The following is a 13405-nucleotide window of genomic DNA, read 5'->3' on the forward strand; positions in this document are numbered from 1 at the left end:
GTACTACTTGGGCATCCAGTGTAACACCCCAAATTCAATTAATTTATTTAATTGAATTTAGTTGAATTTTATTTAAATATTTAAATTAATTTATATGCTTTTGTTTGGATAAGTAGAGAGTATATGTGTTTTGGAGGGTGTTGGAGAGAGTTAAGGGAATGGTAGAAATTAATTAGATTTATTTTAGTTAATTTAAGTTGACTGAGATAATTAAAAATAAGATAGTTGTAGAAAAATAAGAGAAATAATAAAATTTGGTGGATGATTGAATTATTAGAATTAAATAGTTAAAAATAAAATAAGTTAGAAGTTACTACGAGGAGCAAGAGCAATATGGGAAATATGGGAGTAAGTTGAAGGTTATAAGAGGGTAACTTAATTTAGGGGAATTAGGTTTTGGTTTAAATATAAAAGATGGGGGATAGACCTTTTTACAATACATATTATTTTGGAATAAGAGAAAAGAGGAAAGAGAGGAAACCTAGGGTTAGGGAAGAAAACACCATTGTTGAGGAGCTTAGAGATTGCTTTGCTGAGAATCCAAGGTAAGTGAGAGATTACTCTTCTATGGGTGTATATTGTATGAAGGATAACGAGGGATCCTCACCCTCTTCTAGGTTTTTCTTTTGATTCCATAATTGTTGATGTGTTCTTATATTCTTGATGAAATTAGAGTAGATTAAATCTCTAATTGTCGTGATTTATGAATTTATTTGTGTTATGACATGTTTAATTATTACAAAATTGATACATGTTGTTAATCTCATGATATGATGTGTTTGGATGTTACAATATAAATTGCTATGATGTACGAGGGTTAAGGAATGGAGAGGATGAAGTGAACGTGAGTAAAACTTGGATTTTTGGAAATTTGGTTGATGTCATTCAATTGACCTCCGATGCCAATCAATTGATCATGTGAAAAATTATAAAAATTTGGAAAAAGGAATGATGACAACCGATCGATGGTGTGCTACAATCGATTAATGCTGGTGTAATGAGCAAAAAAAATAGAAAAATAGAAGGTGTCAATTGATTGACACCATGGGATAATCGATTGATGTCAATCGATTAATGGGAATAACTAATCAATTAGTGGCTGCAAAATAGTGTCGAAACCAGAAAATTGTCATTTTAGTGTTTTTGCCATAACTTTAGTTTCGTAAATCTAAATGAGGTGCGGTTCAAAGTGTTGGGAAGCTAACGGGTACGGCTATCCCATAGTGTTGTATTAAGAGTCTAGATGGATACTGGTATTTATGAAAAATAATTGTTTTACTTTTTACGTAATAGTTGACAGTAACAAACAAATGATTAATCATTGTAAATGAATGGATTAATGATGAAGCGATGTTAAGATGATTTAACATGATTGAGTGAGAAGGTGAGAAAAACACAAGAAGGAGGGTTAAATTGTGTTGGCTTTTTCTTTTTTTTAGAACTCTTAAGTCAAATTCTAAGCACAAGATTAGAGATAGGTAGAAGTTATAAAATGCAAGAAAGAAGAATAACATACAAAATTATCCCGATTCCTCTCACAAATCGAGAGTAATCTAGTCCTTTTGTAGTTACAAGATATTTTCACTATAATCAAACAATATTAAACTTTGCTCAAGCACACAAGCAAGAGACTTTATTTGGTTAAACCCATAAGAAAGATACTTCTTTGCTCAAGCACATAAGCTTGAGACTTCCTTGCTCTACCATACAAACTAAAGAATTCCTTATACACACACACACATACACACACACACACACACACACACACACACAAGTATGAAACTTTCTTTCTCTAGTAGATAAGCTAAAAACTTCCTTGCTCACACACATAAGTATGAGAATTCGTTGCTCTAGCACACAAGCTAAAGACTTCTTGCTCATACATACAAGTATGAGACTTCCTTTCTTAAACACTTAGTAAGAGACTTCTAACAATCTACCTAGAATATAAATGATTGTTAGGTGAATACACTTGATATACAATTAGAGGTGTATAAGTAATACAACACAATATGACACTTTTAAGACTCAAGGATTTCTAAGATATACAAGGATAAGAAATCCTAAGTTTAGCTTGTGCTAAAAATTTGACAAAGTAGCTTCTATTTAGTTTTACAATCGTTGTTTATTAGCATGTTCAACGTGTATGTGTGTATATCATATATTATGTTTTATTCAAGTCTTTTTACTCAAATAATAAAGAAAATAGCCGTTGAAGATGCAACATAAGAGTCCATTGAGAAGCTTCAAAAGAGACATTGAGTGATATTTGGGTGTTTCACCAAACTGTTAGGTTAGGTAAAACCTAGTTTGAAAAACCTTTACTATAAAAGGAATTAACAATTGTAACCCAGCAGACTCTAAAATGAAACCAAAGCTTAGGTCATCACATGATAAAGTATGTTCAGAGAAGAACAATGACCTATCAACGTCCCCTTGATCCTTGTGCTTCGACTAGCTCAGGTTTTGATCACCAGAAGCAGACTTCTCCAAAGTCTATTCTTCAGAGGGTGATTCCTTCAGAATCTGATGTTTGAATTTGACCTCTTTAAAAGATGACTTATTCAGAGTCATCTCTTCAGCTTCTGATATATCAGAATATGATCTTCACGCTTCTCTTTGGATGTTCAGAGTCAAAACCACTACTTGGATTTAATATGAAGTTTAGTTTATGGTCCTACACACTTGAACAAACATTAATATACCCTATTGTTCTTTAAATACTCGGTTATCATCAAAACCCAAGGGATATGGGATAAACTAATTTTGCTCCAACAAAGTGTTATGTGGATGTTCATTCGATGTGTGAGTATATGATATGAAATACAAGTACAGTTATGTGTTTGTTGTAAATACTTGCTGATGATTATTGAGATGTGTAGTTCAGAGTGAGAACTATTGTTGATACATTGAGATGCATGATTATTTATAGTCAGATGTTAGGTTATAATAATTGTTGTGTTGTTTTAGTTGTATTATCACGTTCCATGCATCATATGTTGTCTTTGTTGTGAAAGAGGCATGTTCTTTAGTTCAAAAGTCGGGACTAGTGACTTGTCCCAAACTCAAAAGTTAGGGCTTGGAGCTCAAATGTTGGGGCTCAGGGTTTAGATGTTAGGACGAAATTTGTATGAAGAACCATTGTTGAGTTGGTTCTCATGCATGTTGTAACACCCTAAACCCCGCATAAAATTTTAACGTATAATTTTAATTGAAATTACAATCACATAAGGTGTTGATAACACCAAAACACACCGCATATTTGGCTCGACTTGCACATGTTTTATTGATGTTTTGCTTTCATTTCTAGTATTATGTTGCTATTTTGTATAGATTTCAGGTACTTAACCATGTGAGATCCGTACGCAAAGAAACGAGGCAAATCAGATGAAAAACGGAGAAAAAGGCGTGTTTTACACTCACGGCGTCCAGCATAGCATTCGCGATAGAGGTAGCCATGATGTGGCTGAGGTGTCCCATGTCCTAACGGTCACAAAGACCAAGTATCCATATTTTGTGAAGGTGGCGTTCGCCACAAGTGGTATGGCGGTCGCCATCTCTTATAAAAACGAAGCAGTCAAAGTGGTTGAAGCATGGACTCCCCATTACTCCCTTATTTTTTTCTCTCATATGAATTCAGCAGTTATGACTTGATTTCCATGGCTTTGTAGCACTATAAATATTTGTTGAAACTTACTTTTGAGAGGATCCAATCTTAGTACAACTTAAGCCATATATTTATATTTTTGAGAGCTTTAATTCTTCACATCGGAGGATTATTGTATGGATGTTATTATTGAGTTTTGAGTGTAACACCTCAAAATTTGCCCCCTCTCTTGGGACTAGCTTAACATATTGCATTTCATTGGTAGGTCATTAGGCATTGCATATTGCATAACATGTGGTTACATTGTGCAAGTCATCCTCCTAGGTCTTGGTCAGAAGATAAGGGGTTGAGATGTAAGCTAGGGTTTCATTGGACTGGGTCATTAACTATCTGAGGGTTGGTGATTCAAATTAGGGTTTTGATTCTCAAGGAGATTGGTCTTCATCTTGGTTGCAATGATACATCATCATCATCATGGTCTTGATATCATCCAAGAGGTTCAAGAGATTGATCAGATACCTTGAGATTAGGGTTTTGACCTCTGGTCAACTCTAATCATCTACATTAGGCCAATCAGGGCCTGGCAAGGAGATGGGGTCTATAATGGATATGGGGATCATGTCATGATTATATTGAGTTTATGGAAGCTAGGGTTTCATCATTGAGCCATTTCATCAGAGAATTGGGGCTCAACTTGATCAGTGCATTGCCAAATTCATCTATCAGTTGAAAAAGTCAACTGTGGTCAACTGTGCTTGATTTTATGGATTTGGAGGTGGGAGAGAGTTGGATACACTTCATTCATGTCCAAACAAGTTTCATTTGACATTTCAAACATCAAGAATGAAGAAAATAAAGTCAGACAAAAAGTTGCCAAAAATAGAAAGTGACTTGTAATGGAAGTTTCCAAAAATGAAAAGTTTTTCATCACAAAATTACATGTCCAAAAAAGCTTCAAATGAAATTTTGTTCAACATGAAAGTTGTAGATCTTGCTCTCACCTTTCCAAAAAGTCCAAGAACTTGAAATTCCCATGTATGGTTGACAAGATATGGTCCATTCATTTTCCAAAAATGCCTAAAATCAAAGTGGCATAACTTTCACATGGAATGGCCAATTTGAGTGATCTTTCTTTGAGCAAACCACATTTCACATGTACTTTCATGTTGCATAATCAAAATTCATCAAAAATGCTCAAGGCAAAAAGTTATTTTTCAAGTGGATTCTTTTGAATTTTTGGTGTGAGATAGTGAATTTGAGAATTACTTGGAATTTGCACATGAGACCACTTCTAACACTTCACAAATACCATTTAGAAGTTGTGTGAGCTGTCATTTGCTGTCATAGTGCTTGATTTGGAAAAGTCATTTTTGCCCTTGCACTTAAAGTGGCATTTTCACTAATCAAGCCAATTTTTGCTAATGATGATTAAGAGGTGGATTAAGGAGATGGTATATAATGTTAATCATAACAGAAATTGCAAATGACATTTCATTTTCCAAGAATTGCAACAAACTTTCCCTCCAATTCTCTCAAATTCTCCAAAATTTCATCAAGCATTTTTGATCATTTCTCCATCAAACCTTCATCAATTTGCATCGTGCTTCTTGGATTCATCTTCCACAAGATTCATTGAGGAGCTGTTTTGATAAATCGTGGCCTAAAGCTTGAAGATAGTGGACTGTGGAAAGCTTGGTCAACAATGGTGTTTTGCTAGTTTTTGCATCTGGAGCTATTTTGGATCGAGCTAAGCATTGCAATCACCTTCCCTAACATTGATCTCCATCTGTTTTGCATAATTGGAGCCAGAAACATCAAAATCGAGCACTGCAATCTTCATAAGGTGCAAATTCGAATTTCACCATTGTTTGAATTGTTATATGCGTTTTGTAGATCATTCAACATAGATTAACATGATATGAATAGTTTTTGATTTGGTTGAGTGTGGTGAGAGAAATCTGGAGTTGAACATTTGATGAGCAAACTTCTTTTGATCGATTCGTTTAACATGTTAGGAATTAGGTTAAGACAGTTATATATCCATGATGTGCATGATCATACGGTTCTAATGACTATAAGTTTGTGCATTTTGGTTGAGTTTTGATGTTCATCAATTTTCTGGAAAATCTGTTGTGTTCTTGATGAAGAACGAAGGCCAGGCTGAGTTTGATCCATTTGTTTCAATTTCTTTTTTGAATTGGTGTTTGGCGCCATCTCTGGCCAATCAGAGCGCTCCATTGCGTGTAATTGAAAGTACGCCGTTTTGGCCTGGCGCTTTAGTATTACAAAAATGCCACTGGTTCATAATTATTAATATTATTTCATTTCTTTTTCATTTTTCATTTTACATTTTGATGCCATAACTTCAAAAATTCATAGATGATTCATTTTTTATCCAAATTTTGTGAGGTTTTTTTCATGATGCTCCTTATGATGTGTAGAATTTAATCATGATTTTTGTGATTTTTGTGCACGTGTAAAAAATTAAAATGCCTAGAGATTGATTGAATGTGTCACATTTGTACATGCTTTGCCATATCTTTCATAAAATGATGATGCTTTCAAATAAATGGATGAAATGTTTTGTGCATATTCTGGACACTTTGATGGTGATTTTGATGTAGAGTTTGTAATTTTTGGATACTTGGTTGAGGAGATATGAATTTTTGATTAGAGGTGTGACAATTTGTGTCACACCAAGCTTGATGAATTTCATGATTTTATTTTCCTGGCTTAGGGATGGTGAATTGAGCCAATTTTTTGCATGATTGAGCATATGAATGTTGAGAAGACATGTGAATTTTTCAGGATTTATTGATGGCATTTCCTAATTTATTGAGATTTTTCCTTCTGTTTGGTCATTTTGTTGATTCCATGTGACACATGTTACCATTTGCTTTGTGAAATTCTGATCATTGATTATATGAGTGTGAAATTTGACATGTGGATTGTAGACACATTATAGGTCATTATGGTTTTGATCCCATTCATTTATCTTGTTGTGACACTGTTTTATGATTTTTGGAAGTTGATGTTTGTTTGGATACCATGTGTTGGCTTGCTTGAACTTGTCTGAACTTTATGAATTTAATTTCCATACTTCCATTGATCCAAATGAGCTGAAAATTGATATGCTACACATTGAATGTGTCCTGTTTAGGTGGGAATTTTTGTGGAATTAATTGAATTGTTTTGATATGGATTTGATTGAGATCTTGCTGTTTGGTCTTTTGAAGTTGCAAATTGCATCTTGGATGCTATTTTGTGCATAAAATGATAATGGTGATTGATATGAGCATGGGACCAATTGCATTTGCTTCTAAATTGTTTGAATGTGATTTTGGATAATTTTCACTTGCTGTTTTGGATTTTTCATCCCCTTTGGACCCTAGGCTTGGCCTAGTGGTCTTGTTTCTCATGGTTGGTTTGGATTTTCAGGTTGAAATGCAAAAGGCTTAAGGAGAAAATTGCAAGCTGATTAAATTGAGTTTTGTTTGATGTTGTAAACTAACATTGGCTTTGTTTTGTAGGGTTTGATGCTTGAGCTTGGGCTCATAGCTTGCACTTGTGTGCATTAATTTGTGTTTGACTGTACAGATTAACATTTGCTGTTTACTGTTGGTTTGTCTGAGTACTGATGATACTTGATTGATTTCAGGTACATTAAGTCGCTTTAGTTCTTTAAGAACTTGCTTGCTGCTGCTTGGTTGTATAAACCAGTTGAGGTAGACTCTCTTGTCTCCATGTAGTCTGGAAGACCTGGCTTGTTATTTAGCCAGGCAACTGTCTGAAGTCCTCCTTAAGAGGCGATGTTTGTGATTGTTTACTTTTGTGCCAAGCAGGTAAAGACCTCTATGAGGCAATTGGCAGAACCCAAGGGATATGCAATCTATCCCCCGCTATTCTGTTGAGTCGCCCCTCTGCTCACACCACTGTGTTGATGCATTGGGACATTAACCCAAGATCTTGTGCTGTTGCACAGTCGAGTCAGAGTCTTGAGCGTAGAAGGGTCCCTCCATTCTGGACCCGCGCTCCTTTGTCTGAAGCTCTCCCTGGCCAGGGATAAGAGTTGTGAAGTCTAATCTTTACTCACCTTTCATCTGCTTCACCCTGACTCTCAATGTCAGGGTTAAGAGCGAATACCACCCTTGTACAGATGACTTGCCTTGGCAGTCCACCCTTGTTTGAGCCTCACTTGACTGGATATAGTGTGTGCTATGTGAATGTTTGCTTTGTTTTGATTGATGCTTGCATGCTTGTTTTCCTGATTAGGATTAGATTGCTGTTGTGCAAGTAGGATAGAAACCATAACATAGGGCAATGATGCATGATAACACTAGGCTCGAGTACAGCTCCCTGGTAGTGTGTCTCCCCTTGGTTTCTGGCTAGAATTTCTTTCCCTTTCAGGGGAACTACGTCGCCCTGATCCTCATACCAGATGAGGTACGTAGGCAGGAGACCGTGCGAGGTCTCTCCGGCCACTTTTCTTTCTTTTTGTGTGTGTGCTTGACAGTTATAGGCTCGAGTTCCCGACTCCCTATTAACTTGTTGGTTGTTGTGTGCTAGGAAGCTGATGTAAGTCCATCGAGTGGCATTCGGGTTCCAGTGTGCGTGTGTTTGGTTCGGATGCTGATGTAAGTCCAGTGATTGGCATTCAGGCTCCCAGTTTGCCTGTGTTTGTGTTTGCTTGTTTGGCGTGCGTGAGCCGAACTACGGCAGCTCTGATTCTCGTTCCAGACGAGAGACGTAGGCATAGGACACGATATCCTAGCGAGTCCTCCTCCTCTTAACCCCACCTGTGTTGTCTTCGGTGAGTGTGTGTGTGATGTTTGTTTTAGCAACCTATTCTTTCTTTTAGAGCGTGGATCCCGTCGAGTACGACGGACGTGAGGGGTGCTAATACCTTCCCCTTGCGTAACCGACTCCCGTACCCTTTCTCTTTGGTCGCGAGACCTTGCTTTTTCCAGGTTTACTCTGAGCGTTTCCTTTCCCTTTTTTGGGATAAATAACGCACGGTGGCGGCTCTGTGTTGTTTTTGTTTCAGCCCGCCGGTTGTTTTTCGCGGATGCGACAACTGGCGACTCTGCTGGGGATCCCATAGATGTTGACCTGTGCTGGTCCATCTTCCCTAAGCGAGTCTCTCCTAGTGCTCTAGGATAGTTTAGGTTGCTTGTTTTGTTTTATTTATTGCATTTATTATTCTGACTGTGTATATATTTGCATAAATATTCGCATGCATCATACTATCATGTTGCCGTCCTCTGTGCAGGTGGTTCCTCTGTTTTGGGGTGGGTGTTCTGAGTGGGGCTAAAACCCAGGCCCGAGTATACACCTAGGATTAGTGTGGTCTCATGTTGCCTCCTTCATGTTAGGTCAACATGTGCCTGGCAACGTGATGTACCACAAGCCGGACGAGGTTCATTTGATAGTGCTTTCCTCTGTGGGGTACTCCACTTTGGTTGAGTTACTTCATTCGAGCTGTTGAATCTGGTGACCGATTGTAGCACCTCAAATTTGCACCTATCATTGTACATACCATTTCATGTTAGGTCATAGCATAACATAATCCATTGCATAACATTTGCATTGTCCCCAGTTGCCTCAAGAGCAAGCAAGCAGGAATTAGGTCAAACTGATCAGGAGGTCAGTCAACCAACCAAGCAAAGTTGTTTCTCAAGGAGCAAAGGTCCTAGGGTTTGTCCTACAAGTTCACATGTCTTGGAGTATCATTTGAAATGTTCAAGTCAAGGGTTGAAGGCTCAGATGTTATCAATCAATGCAAAGCCAGGTCAGAAACCCTAGATATTCAACAGTCAATCAAAGCAGTGGATGGTGGCCATTCTTGTGGAATTTGGGCACCATGGTCAATAATCAAGAGTTCATATGTTTTGGGACATCATTTGAAGTCAAAATCTCAAGGAATTAGGGTTTGGAATTCATCAGAAGTGCACAGTCAAGTCCAAAACCCTAGAAAGTCAAAGTTGGTCAACTGTGGTTGATTCTTTGGATTTGATGGATGGAATTGGTTTGAAGGAGCTTATTCATGTCCTAGTAGGTATCATATGTCATGGGAATCAACATCATGGAAGAATATCAAGTCAATCAGAAAATTTCCCAAAATAGAAACTGGACCTGTAATTTCAACTGCCAAAAATAGAAACTTCTTGATCCTCAACTTACATCATGATACAAGCTTCAAATGAATTTTTGCCCAACATGAAAGTTGAAGATCTTGTTCTCCCATTTTCAAAAAGTCCAAGAACTCTCAAATCCCATGTATGGTTGTCAAGATATGATCCAATCATTTTCATCAATTTGTGAACTTCAACTGAGCATATCTCCCAAACCATAAGGCCAAATTTGGTGGGGTTTTTTCCTACAAACCACATTTTTCATCCTCTTTCCAAGAATATAAATTTCATGACCTAAAACCCTACCATTCAAAATGGCATTTTTGGACCTTTTGCATTTAAATTCAAAGTTTGACCAAACTTTGACTTTTTGAATCATACACTTTTTCTCACTTTGGCCAATTGGGAAAGGTTTAAAATCACATTTGAAACTTGCCTCAAGTCCTAATTCATGTATATTCCATCACCATACCACAATTTTGGACAAAAATGCATAATTGACAAATGGTGCAAATAGCTTCACAAAGCAAGGCAATGTTTAGTATTTCTTTGAGCAAATCATGAGCAGCATTTGGAATGGTCCTTGCAGCCTGTTTAAAGCCCAACTTGAGCAAGCATTGCACCTCCATTTCATTTGTACAAGATTGGCAATTTTTGGCAAGAAGCTTCATTTGGACAAAATAAGTTAGCAATTCATGTGGAAACATCAAACAGCATTTTTAATGGTCATTTGCTGCATGCTAGAAGGCCCAGTCGTGGCAATCCATACCCTCCTTTTCACTTGTGCTCACAATTGGCAAATGTGCAATTAGTGCATTTCAAACAAAACAAGTTAACTACTCATAAGCAAATCATGAAACAGCATTTTGCTTGGCCATTTGCTGTCTGTACCAAGGCCCACTCGAGCAAATACACACCTCCCTTCTCCACTTGCCTACCAATGAGCAAAAATGCAAATTGTGTCATTAAGCATAAACTAGTTTAGCACTTGGTTTAGTAAGGTTAAACAGAGGCATATAAACCATTTTTCAGCATTTTTCTAAACCTAGCAAGCTGCAGCCTCCACGAGAATCCTCTCACTCTCACATTTTGCATTTTGGCCATAAGTGAACTTTCTGCAAACCCTTGAAAGAACCTGAGCTCTTCTTCATTGCTTCACTATCTGTGCATCATTTAAGGTTGGCTTCCACCATTATTCTCCAACTGGAAGTGAGGATCGTGGTTCTTTTCCTTCAAGGACCTTTCATGGCAAGTTGGATTTTGGAAGTCCTCAAGGGTTGCTGAGCTAATATATCTCATTCTCCATCATTGCAAAGGCCAAGAGTACACCTGTTTATGCTCAAAGCCTTCAAACCTCACTGCTGCACGAGTTCCTTCAAATCAGGTAAGTTTTTGGACCTTCCTTTTTCTCCAATCCATGTTACATTTCTGGTAGAGTGTTCATTGATGAATCCACTGCAAGTTATTTCACTCAAAATGGTGGTGTCGTGTTTGAGATATCTTGATTTCTATTTTTGTGAACATATGTGTTTTTCTTCGATTTGCTCTGCTGGGTTTGATTCAATGAAATATGGCACCACATACTTGTTGCCTGATGCTTAAGGATGCTATTGGTGTGTTTAATTTAGATTTCTGGTTGATTTGATTTTTAGTGCATGATGATGATTGAAGCTCATGCCCTGTTTGTTCATGCTTATTCTCTGCCCCGATTTTGCTTGATCAATCTTGGTTTTGGTTGTTGGTTAATGTTATATAATGGTGGTGTTCATAGGTTGTACTTGATTGTTGATGTTGGTTGTGTCAAATTGCATGATGAACATTTGTTGCTGAATGCATGTTGCTGCTTTTCCAAAACCCTAAGGTTGCACAGGAGTATTGAACACGATTAGTTGCTGTTGCTGTTTGTTGCATGAACATTTTGATTGCATTGCCATTTGTGTTGCATCATTGTGTTTGATTCCATTTTGTCACGATGAATGATGATGAACAATTGCTGTTAGAATTGCATGTTGCCTTGCCATGGTTAAAACCCTAATGTTACAGGCCAAACCCAGAAATATTAAAGCTCATTGGTTGTTGCTGGCTTTGTTTATTGTTTCATTGGGGCGAGCCAATCAGGACATTTCCTGGGCGCCCCTGAAACGATGTCGTTTCGTTAAATGAAAGCAAATATTACCACAATGCCACGGTTGACCCTCGTGTTGACCACTTGCCTTGCTAGTTTGTTTCATATTTCACCCAATTTCATCCAAACTCCAACAATTATTTTCTCATTCATTTTTCACCAAAAAATTATGAAATTTTTTACACATGATCACAAATGAGTCTAGAATTTAATGGTGTTTTTTAATCATTTTTTTTATTGACTGGATTTTTTTATGGCAATTATTTTCTCAACATGTGTGCATGAATGATACCCTTGGCCATTTCAATTGTGAAATAATGATGTTACATCCATTGCCCTTGAAACTTTTTGTGGTGAAAATAGACACATTGACCTTCATTTCCATATAAAGTTTGTGCATTTGTCATTTGTGGATTGAGAGTTATGAATTTTTGAAGTCATGTGTTACATTTGGTACCATACCATGATCATGTATTTTCACAAATTTTGTTCACACACTTCCCTACATCCAAATGACTCCAAATTTTGCATGAATGATCCCTTGTATGTCTAATTGATGTATGAATTTTCTTGGAATTAATCTTGCTGTTTTCCATTTGATTGTGAATTTTCTTCCATGCTTGGTCATGTGTTGACTTTTTGTGCTATGCCTTGCCAAATCCTTTGTGAAATTCTCAAATCATATTGTATGTCCATGAAATTTCATATGTGATAACTAGACATCTCAAGCTTTGCATTGGTGTTAATCTCATTCATTTCTCTTCTGTTTTCAAATTGATATGATTTTTTGAAGTTGACCCATGCTTGTTGACTTTCATTGTGCTTACTTGAAATTAGTTTGACTTCATGATTTTACTTGCCTGTCTTCCTCTCATCCAAATGCCATGAAATTTTACATGTATACCATGTTAGATGTTAGGATTGAGTGTGATTTATTTCATGATTTTTGAGATTGCTTAGGTTGACTTTTGGTGCAAGTCATTCTGTTGACTTTTGTATGCTTTCTTTGCCTTACTTTGACTTCAAATGTTCATGAAATGATCATAATGCATGATATGATTGTGGGCCCAAGTGTGTTAGCTTCCCAAATGTTTGACTTTGACTTTGAGTTGACTTTTCCTTGCTGCCTTGACTTTTTCTTTCATGTTTGACCCTAGGCTAGTCCTAGTGGTCCTTTGGACTTATGTTGAGTTCATCTGTTTCAGGTTGAGCACAATGCCTCAAAGATCACTCAAATTTGTTTGAATTTGATTTGTTTATCCCATGCTAACCTTTGTTTTGCAGATGGTTTAACTCATAACTTGAGTCTTATGCTTTGCTCAGTTGACCCCCTGTGTTGACTGTTTGCCATTTCTTTTGATTTAAACTTTTGACTTGTTTACTAATAAGTTTGACTTTTTCAGGTACTTTAGTTGCTTAAGTTCTCTGAACTTGCTTGCTTTGCTATTTTAGCATTTGCTTTTGAGGTATAAACCTTTCTTTCTTCATGTAGTCTGGAGACCCGGTCTGTTATTTGACCGGGCAAACTGTCTGAAGTCCTCC

The sequence above is a fragment of the Lathyrus oleraceus genome, chromosome 5, assembly GCF_024323335.1.
Source record: "Lathyrus oleraceus cultivar Zhongwan6 chromosome 5, CAAS_Psat_ZW6_1.0, whole genome shotgun sequence".
Lineage (NCBI taxonomy): Eukaryota > Viridiplantae > Streptophyta > Magnoliopsida > Fabales > Fabaceae > Lathyrus > Lathyrus oleraceus.